Source organism: Pleurodeles waltl, chromosome 2_1, assembly GCF_031143425.1.
Source record: "Pleurodeles waltl isolate 20211129_DDA chromosome 2_1, aPleWal1.hap1.20221129, whole genome shotgun sequence".
In the NCBI taxonomy this organism is placed as follows: domain Eukaryota; kingdom Metazoa; phylum Chordata; class Amphibia; order Caudata; family Salamandridae; genus Pleurodeles; species Pleurodeles waltl.
The window spans coordinates 879,064,248-879,076,522 of NC_090438.1; positions in this window are offsets into that span (position 1 = coordinate 879,064,248).

Below are 12,275 nucleotides of genomic sequence, written 5' to 3' on the forward strand. Positions count from 1 at the left end.
CTAGACCAGGAACAGCCTACCACCTCAGCCGGCGCTAGTGGACAGGAGGCCCCACACAACAACAGGCCACCAGAACCCCACCTCCTGCTGAAGAAGAACCACCCCGCAAGCGGAACCTGAGATCTCACAAGAAGACAGAGTAGGATGCCAAGACCCCCGCCAGCATAAGATACCCCCTGATGTCATCCCACTGTCCCACATTGTCACCCTGTCCAACCTTGAACTGCCCCTGAACCATCCTTCCACAGGCATATGGACAATGCACCTGTGACACTGAGAACTGGACTCTGCCATGGACATTACTCCACCCCCACCCATCACCGTTTTACAATCATGTACCTATATCTAGCACTTGAAATAAATCACCTATTGCACTTAAAGTAACAGGAGTCTGCTTGTATTCTTAACAAATGTATTACACATAACGGTGCAATAATGTTCAGTTACATTGTGATGACAACATACCAATGTCAATAAGCTTAAGTCCATGGGCAAACAAAGCACAAGTCACGCAGTGGGTCATACAGCTCTGAAAAGGGAAGGGAAAGTCACAAATCAGTCAACAGGAACTGGGGGGAAACACAGACAGTAGAGACGCATGAGGCCTTAAGTAAATGTAAAATGGCGTGGGTGATTCTTACCTGTGTGCTACTGAAAATATTGTTGTATCACTGTATCCCTGTTGTCCGTATCGTCCCCGTCGTCTTCCTCCTCTTCACTCTCCACAGGCTCCACAGCTGCTACAACACCACCATCTGGACCATCCTTCTGCAGAAAAGGCACCTGGCGTCGCAAAGCAAGATTGTGAAGCATACAGCAGGCCACGATGATATGGCACACATTCTTTGGTGAGTACATTAGGGATCCACCTGTCATATGCAGGCACCTAAACCTGGCCTTCAGGAGCCCGAAGGTCCTTTCTATGATCCTCCTAGTTCGCCCATGGGCCTCATTGTACCGTTCCTCTGCCCTGGTCCGGGGATTCCTCACTGGGGTCAGTAGCCACAACAGGTTGGGGTAACCAGAGTCACCTAATAGCCCCACACACTGTGTAGCTGTTCCATCACATAAGGGATGCTGCTATTTCGCATGACATATGCGTCATGCACTGACCGTGGGAACTTGGCATTTACATGGGAGATGTACTAGTCTGCCAAACAGACCACCTGGACATTCATCGAATGATAACTTTATCTGTTTCTGTACACCTGCTCACTTTCCCTGGGGGGAACCAAAGCCACATGGGTCCCATCAATGGCACCAATGATGTTGGGGATATGTCCAAGGGCATAGAAATCACCCTTCACTGTAGCCAAATCGCCCACTTCAGGGAAAACAATGTAGCTCCGCATGTATTTCATCAGGGCAGACAAGACTCTGGACAAAACCTTAGAAAACATAGGCTGAGACATCCCAGCTGACATGGCCACTGTTGTCTGAAAAGACCCACTTGCCAAAAAATGGAGTACTGACAGAACCTGCACCAGAGGCGGGATCCCTGTGGGTTGGCGGATGGGGGACATCAGGTCTGGCTCCAGCTGGGCACACAGTTCATGTATAGTGGCTCTGTCAAGCCTGTATCTAAGTATGATATGTCGTTCCATTGTCGACAGGTCCACCAGCGGTCGGTACATGGGAGGATTCATCCTTCTCCTCGCAAGTCCCAGCGGACGGTGCCTAGGAAGGACAACATGGAGCACAGAGTCAAGCAACCCACAGGTTCGTTCACACAGCTTGCACAGTACACGAATCGCTATGCATTGAAAGGCTTGTATGAGTGGCAATGCAAGGCCTAGGCCTGTGTGACGCAGTAGAAATTATGCCATATGGGCCCTTGAAATGGCGGCTGCCTGACCTATGAAGTGTGACAGTGGGATGTGAGGTCAATGCGCTGGCGTGGCACACTGTGGCGGTAGGCGGTCAAAGACCGCGGTGCTAAGCCGCATTGGTTAACATTGAATCCTATGGGTTTCAGTAGCCAATGACGATGTGCGCCGGCGGTCGCGGTACGCACCGCCACAGGCGTGACCGGCATTTTCTATCTGATTGATCACTCGAGACCTGATCATCCACAGGAGAGGACCTATACTGCAAGTGCTGCTGTGACCTCGGTCTGGGATATACAATGGCTGCTGCGACTGGGGAAAGGGCCCCTGCCTTCACTTCAGAAGAATTGGAGAAACTTGTTGATGGGGTCCTCCCCAAGTATGCGCTACTCTACGGTCCTGGAGACCAACAGGTTAGTACACAGGGTGCACTTTGAATGGGCTATGCCTGTGTTAAGTGGGGTGGATGTAAGATGGTGGGGAGGGGAGCGAATGAGGAGTGCAACGCACGACAGATGAGAGCATATGCCACATGGCAAGGTTGGGGAGGGGGGCCACTCACATTGACCAGGCAGAAAAGTGATGATATTTCCTTTCCCACCCTGTACAAGTCACATAGGTCAGCGCCGATCAGAAGATCGAAATTTGGCGTGCCATCACCAAGGACGTCCGGGCCCTGGGGTCCACAACAGACGGGGCACCCACTGCCGAAAGAGGTGGGAGGACATCCGCCGCGGGACCAGAAAGACCGCCGAGTCTCTGCTGGGGATGGCCTCCCAACGTAGGAGGGGTGCCAGCCGGCAATTGACCCCCCTGATGTCCCGGATCCTGGCGGTGGCCTACCCCGATTTGGATGGGCGCTGAGGACATCATAGCAGACACAAGGGGGTGAGTATCAGCACATTCTGCTATATTTGCGCGCAGTGGAGGTGTCTGGGTGGGGGAGGAGGGATGTGGGTATCTCTAGGCCAGGGCACATTCTGTAGGCTAGGCCCCTCCGATAGGCATGGCCCTGTGCCCCCGCCCCCCACCTCTGTTGGGTGCCAAGTACAGCTATCCATGGTCCGGCCTCACCCATGTGTGCATTTGTCGTCCATAGACCTGTAGGCCTAGTCACAATAACTGAGTAGTGTACCCCGATTGCGCGGCCTAGTGCTGGGGGCTTCTGTGTCTGTCCTCACCGACAACGGTGTTGCCAATGCATGCACTCAACCTGTCTTCATTTCTCCTCACCCCCATTTTCTTTGTCTTCCTGTTCATGTGTGCATTAGCATCATCAGGCGGAGGAGAAGTGGCATCGGCGCACGAGGGAGCTGCATCTCACATGGGCCCGGAGGGCCATGCAACAGACTCCGAGTACACCAGTGAGACGGAGGGCGAGTGGAGCTCCACAACTGGGACCCGTGGAGATGTCAGCGACACCGACACGTCCTCGGAAGGAAGCTCCCTTGCGGTGGCAGCAACATCCGTGCCCACCACCACAACAGGTACAGCCGCCACCCAGCGCACCAGCCCCGCCCTCCCAGCAGCCCCTCAGCCTTCGCTCCGTGCCCGCTCGGCCAGGAAGCCGGCCATCTCCTTCGTCCTAGGCACCTCAGGCCCTGCCCCAGTTACCCCTGCTGCCCTCAGTGAGGAGGTCATTGACCTCCTGAGGACCATCATTGTTGGGCAGTCTACCCTTTTGAATGCCATCCAGGGTGTAGAAAGGGAGGTGCATTGGAGCAATGCATACCTGGAGGGCATTCATTCGGGTCAGGCTGCCCATCAGCGATCGTTCAACGCTCTGGCCTCAGCACTGACGGCAGCCATTGTCCCTGTCTCCAGCCTCCCTCTTCTAACTCCCTCCACCCAGTCCCAGTCTCCTGTTCCTCTGCCTATCCCATCCACACCATCAGACCAGCCTGCACACACCTCAACACCCAAGGGCAGCTCATCCAGACATAAGCACCACAGATCCCACAAGCATTCACCCAAGCAACATCCAGATGCAGACATGCCAACAGTCACTACCACCTCTGTGTCCCCCACCTCCTCGTCTTCCTCCTCCCTCCCTGTGACGTCTCCACTCACACCTGCATGCACACCACCATCAGCCAGTACTTCCATCACCAGCACACCCTCCAGTACAGTCCGCACACGTGCAGTCACCACCCACACTGCCATTTACACGTCCCCTGTGTCCTCTCCCAGTGTGTCTGTCACCCCCTCTTCCAAACCACACAAACGCAGGCAGCCACCCACCCAACAGCCATCCACCTCACGACAGCCTCCGTCACAAGCACCTGCACCCAAAGACAGCACACTTGACACTCCTACAACCACATCCTCTTCCTCCACTCCCATAACCACTACACCTACCCGTCCCTGTCTTTCAAAATTGATTTTCCTTTCCAACCTTGACCTCTTTCCAACCACTGACCCACCCCCTCCATCTGGTAAGAGTCCAAAGAGCACCTCAGCCACCACCAGCCCTGCATCTACTAGGACCATAGTGTAGGGCTATTGGAGTCCCCCACCTCCTAGGGCAGGAACATCGGCCAGCAGCAAGGGGACAGCCAGCCCACCCCCTGGGAAGAGGACCAAAAAAACTAAGGGCCGGCGCAACAAGCCTGAGACGGCTGCCACCAAGGACAGTAGCCTTGCCACATCACCTGCCACATCATCAAAGGGAGGCAATGGCCACAGAGCTTCAGCGAAGGAGGGCAAGGGCAGCAGGGCGGAGAAGTCAGGCAGCAGGCGGGCTGCACAGGAGGGCCCCACCAGCCCCATTCCGGGTGTGACGGACGACACCCACGGGCCCAGGACTCCATCACAGGAGGGCCCGCGACCGCAACGCCGGATGGCGACTGAGCGGGAAGTATTGGCCAGGTCTGGCTCCCTAGAAACACAGGACAAGCACCGCTGAACAGGGCCCCGCCGTGAGAAGCACCGCTGAACAGGGCCCCGCCGTGACAGAACAGGGCCCCGCCGTGACAAGCACCGCTGAACAGGGCCCCGCCGTGACAAGCACCGCTGAACAGGGTCCGCCGTGACAAGCACCGCTGAACAGGGCCCCGCCGTGACAAGCACCGCTGAACAGGGCCCTTCAAGACAAGCACCACTGAACAGGGCCCCGCCGTGAGAAGCACCGCTGAACAGGGCCCCACCGTGACAAGCACCGCTGAACAGGGCCCCGCCGTGACAAGCACCGCTGAACAGGGCCCTTCAAGACAAGCACCGCTGAACAGGGCCCGCTGTGAGAAGCACCGCTGAACAGGGCCCGCCGTGAGAAGCACCGCTGAACAGGGCCCCGCGAGAAGCACCGCTGAACAGGTCCCCGCCATGACAAGCACCGCTGAACAGGGCCCCGCCGTGACAAGCAACGCTGAACAGGGCCCCGCCGTGACAAGCACCGCTGAACAGGGCCCCGCCGTGAGAAGCACCCCTGAACAGGGCCCTGCCGCGACAAGCACCGCTGAACAGGGCCCTTCAAGACAAGCACCGCTGAACAGGGCCCCGCCGTGAGAAGCACCGCTGAACAGGGCCCCGCCGTGACAAGCACCGCTGAACAGGGCCCTTCAAGACAAGCACCGCTGAACAATGCCCCGCCGTGACAAGCACCGCTGAACAGGGCCTGCCATCTCAAACACCGCTCCGCTGGGCCCTTCCTGTCAAGCACCGCTCCGCTGGGCCCTTCCTGTCAAGCACCGCTCTGCTGGGCCCCGCCGTCTCAAACACCGCTCTGCTCGGTTCCGCCGTCTCAAGCACCGCTCCGCTGGGCCCTTCCTGTCAAGCACCGCTCCGCTGGGCCCTTCCTGTCAAGCACCGCTCCACTGGGCCCCGCCGTCTCAAACACCGCTCCGCTGGGCCCCGCCGTCTCAAGCACCGTTCCGCTGGGCAACGCCGTCTCAAGCACCGCTGGCCCATTGACAGTGCCGGTTCTGTGTCGAGCAGGGCTTCACGAACCACTCTGGGCACCATGCCTCCTCCATTACCAGTGGAGTCGGTAATCCATCTGATGGACTGTGGCTTTGCACTCCCCAGGATGGCACAGTGGGCAACCCTCCCACTGTAGGGACTTGTGAGACTGTGGCTTTGCACTCCCCAGGATGGCACAGTGGGCAACCCTCCCACTGTAGAGACTTGTGAGACTGTGGCTTTGTACTCCCCAGGATGGCACAGTGGGCATGGAGGCCCCTCGTGGATCTGGCGTTGTGGACTCATGTGGCTAAGGTGCCCCCCCTTCCCTTCCCCCTGAGGTGCCTGTAGTTTTATCATCTGATGCCCCAGCAGTGTTCTCTCCAATGGTATCTGGTCTCCTGTGTGGGCTTTGCCCATGTGTTTGTGCACATTGGACCACGGACTATGGAACTTTGACAAAATGTGCAGGACTTATTGCCTATGTATATATTTTTCACTATGTTCATTCTTTATTTTGTATCTTTCATATTGCATATTTCCCATAATTTCTATAGAGCTATTGTAGACATAAATTTTAAAGATCATTTTAAATATGTCTTTGCATTATTCCCGGGGGGTTTGGAGGGTGTCACTCTGACTTGTTGCTCTGCATTTGGGTGTAGGTATTTGGGGTGGGGGGGATGTATCGCGTATGTGTGTGCCCGTAAGCTTTCCTCCTCCCCCTCCCCTGTGTCGTAGGTGCAGTACTCACCGTTGTCATCTGCACCGGCGTTCGTACTCGTGGTAGATGAGCAGGTAGACAATAGCTGGTAGGATGTTTAATTCGGGTTCCATGCTGTCCTCCTTCCTCGTGGAGTGTGTAGAGGTGAGTGTTTTCCCGTTCGTAGTCTGTTTCCGCCGTGTTTTTATCGGCGGGGCTCCTGCCCCGGAAAAGGTGGCGGATTGGTGAGTTGTGATAGGGTGGGCGGTACATTGTCTGCCGCCTGCCTGTTGGCGGTGACTGCCGCGCTGTTTGTCTGTCCCGCCGTGGCGGTCGGAGTGTTAAAGTGGCGGGCTGTGTTGGCGGTTCCCGCCAGGGTCAGAATTCCATTTTTTTGACCGCCTGCCTGTTGGCGGGTTGGCCGCCGCTTTATCACCGACCGCCAGGGTTGGAATCATCCCCTGAGTGTCTGAATGGGTCTGTGAGTGCATGATTGTCTGTCTGGGTCTGTGGCTGGGTGTGTCAGTGTCTGAGTGGGTCTATGAGTGGGTGCATCAGTGTCTATGACTGGATGGATGAGTCTTGGTGTGGGTCTGTCAGGGGGTGCATGAGTATTTGAGTGGGTCTGTGAGTGAGTACATGAGTGTCTGAGTGGGTCTGTGAATGGGTGTGTCAGTGTCTGAGTGGGTCTGTGTGTGGGTGTGTCAATGTCTGAGTTTGTCTGTAACTGGGCGCGTGAGCAGCCGAGTGGGTCTGTGAGTTAGGTTCACCTGGATGTCAGTGGGTCTATTAGTAGTGCATGAGTGGATACAACAGTGTATGAGTGGGTCTGTGAGTGGGTGCATTAGTGCATAAGTGGATCTGTGAGTGGGTGCATGAGTGCTTGCTTGAGTGGTCCTGGGAGTGGGTTTGTTCGTGTCTGTCTAGGTCTGTGAGTGGGTGCATCAGTGTCTGAGTGGGTTTGTGACTTGGTGCATTAATGTCCAATTAGGTCTGTTACTGGGTCTGTGAGTTTCTGAGTGGTTCTGTGAGTGGGTGCACCAGTGTCTGAGTAGGTCTGTGACTGGGTGCATGAGTGTCCAAATGGGGCTGCGAGTAGGTGCATCAATGTCTTAGTGGATCTGTGAGTAGGTGCATGAGTTTATCAGTGGTCTGTGAATGGGTGCTCTAGTGTCTGAGTGGTTCTATGAGTGAGTGCTTAAGTGTATCATTGGGTCTGTGAGTGGATGAAGGTATCTGATTGGGTCTTTGAGAGGGTATATCACTGTGTAAGCACTGCTACAAGTTTTTCCATCGCTGAGTGGTTGTTAATTGTGCCAATGTCTTTTTATTGTATGTTTTCTGACATTAGTGAATTTGCCACAGCACTAGAGATGGGGGACGCACTGGGTGTTGCGGTGAATTCCCAAATAATCATGTCGTAGAAAATAAAACAGTTTAGTATTTTGAAAACAAATGAACTGTCCCAACACCAATGTCTTCTCTCTTTTATCGGGTCAGAGCACCTCTACCCTGCCCCTAAGGCCAGTATATACACTGAATTTGAGCCCCAGAGACCATTCTCTATTCCACAAAATGGTGGTCCCAACTTTCAGACCACGTTGCGGCCAACCAATCAGTGTCTTTCTATTGTGCGAACATTCGTGAATACGCCACAAGTAGATTGCGAAGTATCCATGCCTCTAGATATTTATATTTAGTTTTCCTTTAATATTTCAAAAACTACTATATGGATTTCCACTAAACAATCAAAAAGCTTCTTTCTGGATCAGAAGCGACCTTTCTTCCAAGTTTGGTGTAATTCTATTCAGCAGTTCGTGCTGTAGCCAAGTTCAAAATCCCTATAGAAATTAATATGGAAAACACAACTTTTTTCATCCCCTCTTTTTCCCGGCCCCCACTTGACGGATCACCCCAAAACTTTCCATGTACAACAAGATTCTCAAGAAAACTTTTTTTAGGAAAATTTTGTGAAGATTTTTTAAACACCGCTAAAAATAAAGGGAAGTCAAAAACGCTTTTTCTATGACAACTAGGTCCTAACTAGGTTCTAACTATAATGACCTAGTGCCCTTATATTAATATATATATCCATTCTAGTGGTGTCACTACCAGGTAGTAATAGCTAGGACCTAGTTTCTATAGAAAAAGTATTTTTTTACTTGCCTAAATGTTTGGCGCCGGTTAATGATTCTTCACAAAATTTCCCCCCAAAATTTGCCAGCCCCATCAGCTGCTGTCTGGAAAGTTTTGGGGTGATTCATTAATTTTTCTATAGGGAATTTGAACAGCGAAGTGCAGAAACTTACACCAAATTTTTCAGAAAGCTAGAACCTGGTCCAGATAGCTACCATTTTGTGATTTAGTTTAAATCCATTCAGTAGTTTTAGAGAAATTAAAGAAAATCAAAATTTTGGATATAGGGATGCAAAGGATTTGTGACCCCTCTCGATTTTGTGCTGAGATCTGATTGGCTTCCAACACTTCAATAAGGACATGTTGGCTGCCATGTTGGCACTTGGCTTCAGCGGAGTCCCTGAAAAAGGTTTAAAATCAATAATAGGGACGAGGGTAGAGATACCCTTACCCCTTAACTCTGGTGAGGAGGTGTCCTAGAGGGACCACAGAGGGATAAAAAGTATTTTTTTTTTTAAATGCTTGCTGCAAATACGCAATGGGTTGCAAATCCAGACACATTTTTATTTGTTGAAAACACAAATGCAGCCTCAAGCTTGTTTTCTATCAAGCCCCTGGTTGGGCCAGGTCCCAAAGTCATTTAATATTTCAATGCGGGGAGACCCTCCGGTCCCACTGTGGCCCCTGGGGCCCAGCCTAAGCATTCCAAATTTTTTGGGGAGCGGTGATGCCTGGCCCCCCGCCCCCAGGGCTGATCTTGGACCTGGGAACCCATCTCCTGGGGCCCGGCTATGTGACATGGAAGCCTGCTAGGGCACCCAGTGACAACTTTGGGGCCCACAAGGAGACCCAGAAAGGCCCCCGTGGTCCCAGCCTGCTCCCCACCTCTTGTAGGAGCTGGGATTGCTGCAACAGAGAAGGAGCTGCTAAAGCTCTATCCCGAGGTGGGTACCCCAGGACACAGGAGGAGCTGGCCCTGGGGTGTGGCAGTCCCCAGGGCCTTTATTGGCTCCTCAGGGTGCACATGGCCCCCTTCAAATAAAAGAGCCCCAGGGAGGTGTCAGATCCCAGGGCTGCGGGGGAGCCCGGCAGCCCTACCACATTACTTTTAATTAGTGCCCTGGGGAGGTGATGGTCCCTGGGGCTCTAGGTGGCTAGGTAGCCCCCCTGTATTAGTTCTACTTTTTTGCCCCACAGTGGTGGTGGTTCCCGGGGTGGCAAGGTGGTCCCCTGCATTAGTTTTCATTAGTGTCCCGAGGAGGTGGCAGTCGCTGGGTCAGCTGGTGGGCCAGGCAGCCCCCACCATTTAAATGGCAATGCCCCCAGTACTTGGCCCTCGTGAGAGCCTCAGTATTATCAAGAGTCAGAGCCCACATTTGTTTTTTTGGTGGATCCACAGATCTACTGTGACTTCTGCCACAAATTACAATTAAAAGCTTTTTTGCCTTTGGGATGTCCCTCTGATACCCTAGCACCAGAGCTAATGGGTCAGGGTGTCCCTACCCTGGCACTTTTTTTTTTCTCTGTGACTCGGCTGAAGCTGAGCCTCAACATGACTGCCAACACTTACTCATTGAAATGTCGGCAGTCAATCAGTTTTCAGCAAGCGATTGGTAGCACGAGATTGGAGGGGTTTGCGTTTTATACACATTTAGATTTTCTTGAATATCTCAAAAACTACTGAATGGGTTTAAAGCAAATAAAGAAAAGGATGGTTTCAGGACCAAGAGCTACCTTTCTGCCAAATTTGGTGTAATTCCGTCCAATGGTTGGGTGCTATTGCTGTTCAAAATCCTTTTAGAAAAATTAATGGGGAAAAAGCGTTTTGGACACCCGATTTTTCTCAGCCCTCATTTGATGGATCACCCCAAAACTTTCCAGAGAGATGTTGAAGTGAGTGTTGTATCTTCTAGGAAAATCTTGTGATGATTCATCAAATGGTGCCAAAGTTAACAGCAAAACAAAATACGCTTTTACCGTTGAAACTAGATCCTAACCATAATTACCTAGTTATTTTTTATTTATTTTTTAATTTTAATGTTTGTATTTATTTGTGTGTTTGGATGTCAATACCCTACGATTTAAGAATTCAAGCTGTCAGACATTTCCTAGGAGCGAGGACCATGTCTTAACTTATGCATACAGAAATGCTTCTAGAAATGATTTTTGTTTTGTTTGTCTCACCAACAATTTCTTTAGTTTTAATAAGGTAATTTACAGGCAGACACAGGGAATAGTAATGGGCACCTGTTTCACTCTGATCTATGTGGGTCTTTTACTTGGATGCTGGGAGGAACAGGTGGTTGGGAACATCAATTTGTTTGACAGGCATGTACTCCTCTGGGACAGATACTATGATTATTTTTTTTCATTTGGAAATTAGACATTCATTCAGCCTATACTTTTGTTAACATTCTAAATGATAATTAATTGACGCAATTGTACTTCAGATTGGGCCTTCTTTCAAGAAGTAGAGATAATGACTAAGAGGTTTTTCCAAAGGGGTTATGCAAAATCCATAATTGATAGGCTCTGCACAAAGTTTCTTAGGTCGATAGACAGGATTTGTTGATAACTAAAAATAAAATGAAGTGTGAAAGGAACTTGTTAGGTTCATTACAAGGTATCACATAGTATTGGTACATTGAAAAAGATTTTTTGTAAATGTTGGTCTGTCTTGAAAATTGATGAGGCATTCACCAAGAATCTTAATGAATATCCACGTTTTACTTTTAGGAGAAGTATTTCTCTGAATGATTCTCTGAGCAGGTGCCTCCTACCCCAAGCTCAAATTAATAATCCTGTTCAGGGTTTCTATATTGTGGGAAATGCAAAGCTTGTAAATACAGTGAAAAGGCCAAAACAGTTACATTTCCTAATATTTACAGGCCTTATACCATCTAGAAACACTCATCTTGTAACTCTGATTACATTGTCTACACTCTTCATTGTCCTTGTAACAACCTGGAATGTATGAGTGCACTTTTGCACAATGATAAGGTACATCCAGTTGCAAGGCATTTTAAAAAGTTCCATAAACAGAATTTCAATCTTTGGAAATTTGTAGTTTTGGATACAATTCCAGTCAGGAAAAGAGGGGGAATCACGGTTTTAGATTTAAGGAGACTAGAATCATTGGCCTCAATACTTTACATCCCCCAGGGCTTAACATGGATGACATATTGGCAGTACATGTGGGTGATTGAATTTGTTTATTTTGACGTCCGGTGTTTGGGAGTCTGTTATGATCTGTTTACTGTATAACATGCTGTCTTCATGATGTCTATATATAACAGTGCATTGTTTTTCTATCAATTTTATATGTTACAATTCACAGGTGTGGTGGCACCTGGTGTTAGATGTTTGCAGATAGACTATTAAGATGAACATAAAATGGGATATGAGTACTATGGATTATCTGAAGGCAGGCAAAGCAAAAGAGTTATTGTGGCCTTTTATTTGTATTTGCCCACTTGGGCTTGATTGATTTATAGAAATATAGTTTAGAAATCTTTGTTAAAGGATTGGGATTTAACCCTGGAGCATGGAGCCATGTGAATATTGAGGAATCCAACAGGAATCGAGTTTGGTATTGAAACTTATAAAGGTTCTTATTTTCTTATGGGCTTCACTCACAAAGTCTGGTAAAATGGGCCTGGAGTTCATGAGGGCACCTCTGCCAGTGCAGGGGGTGCCCTCACACACAGATACTT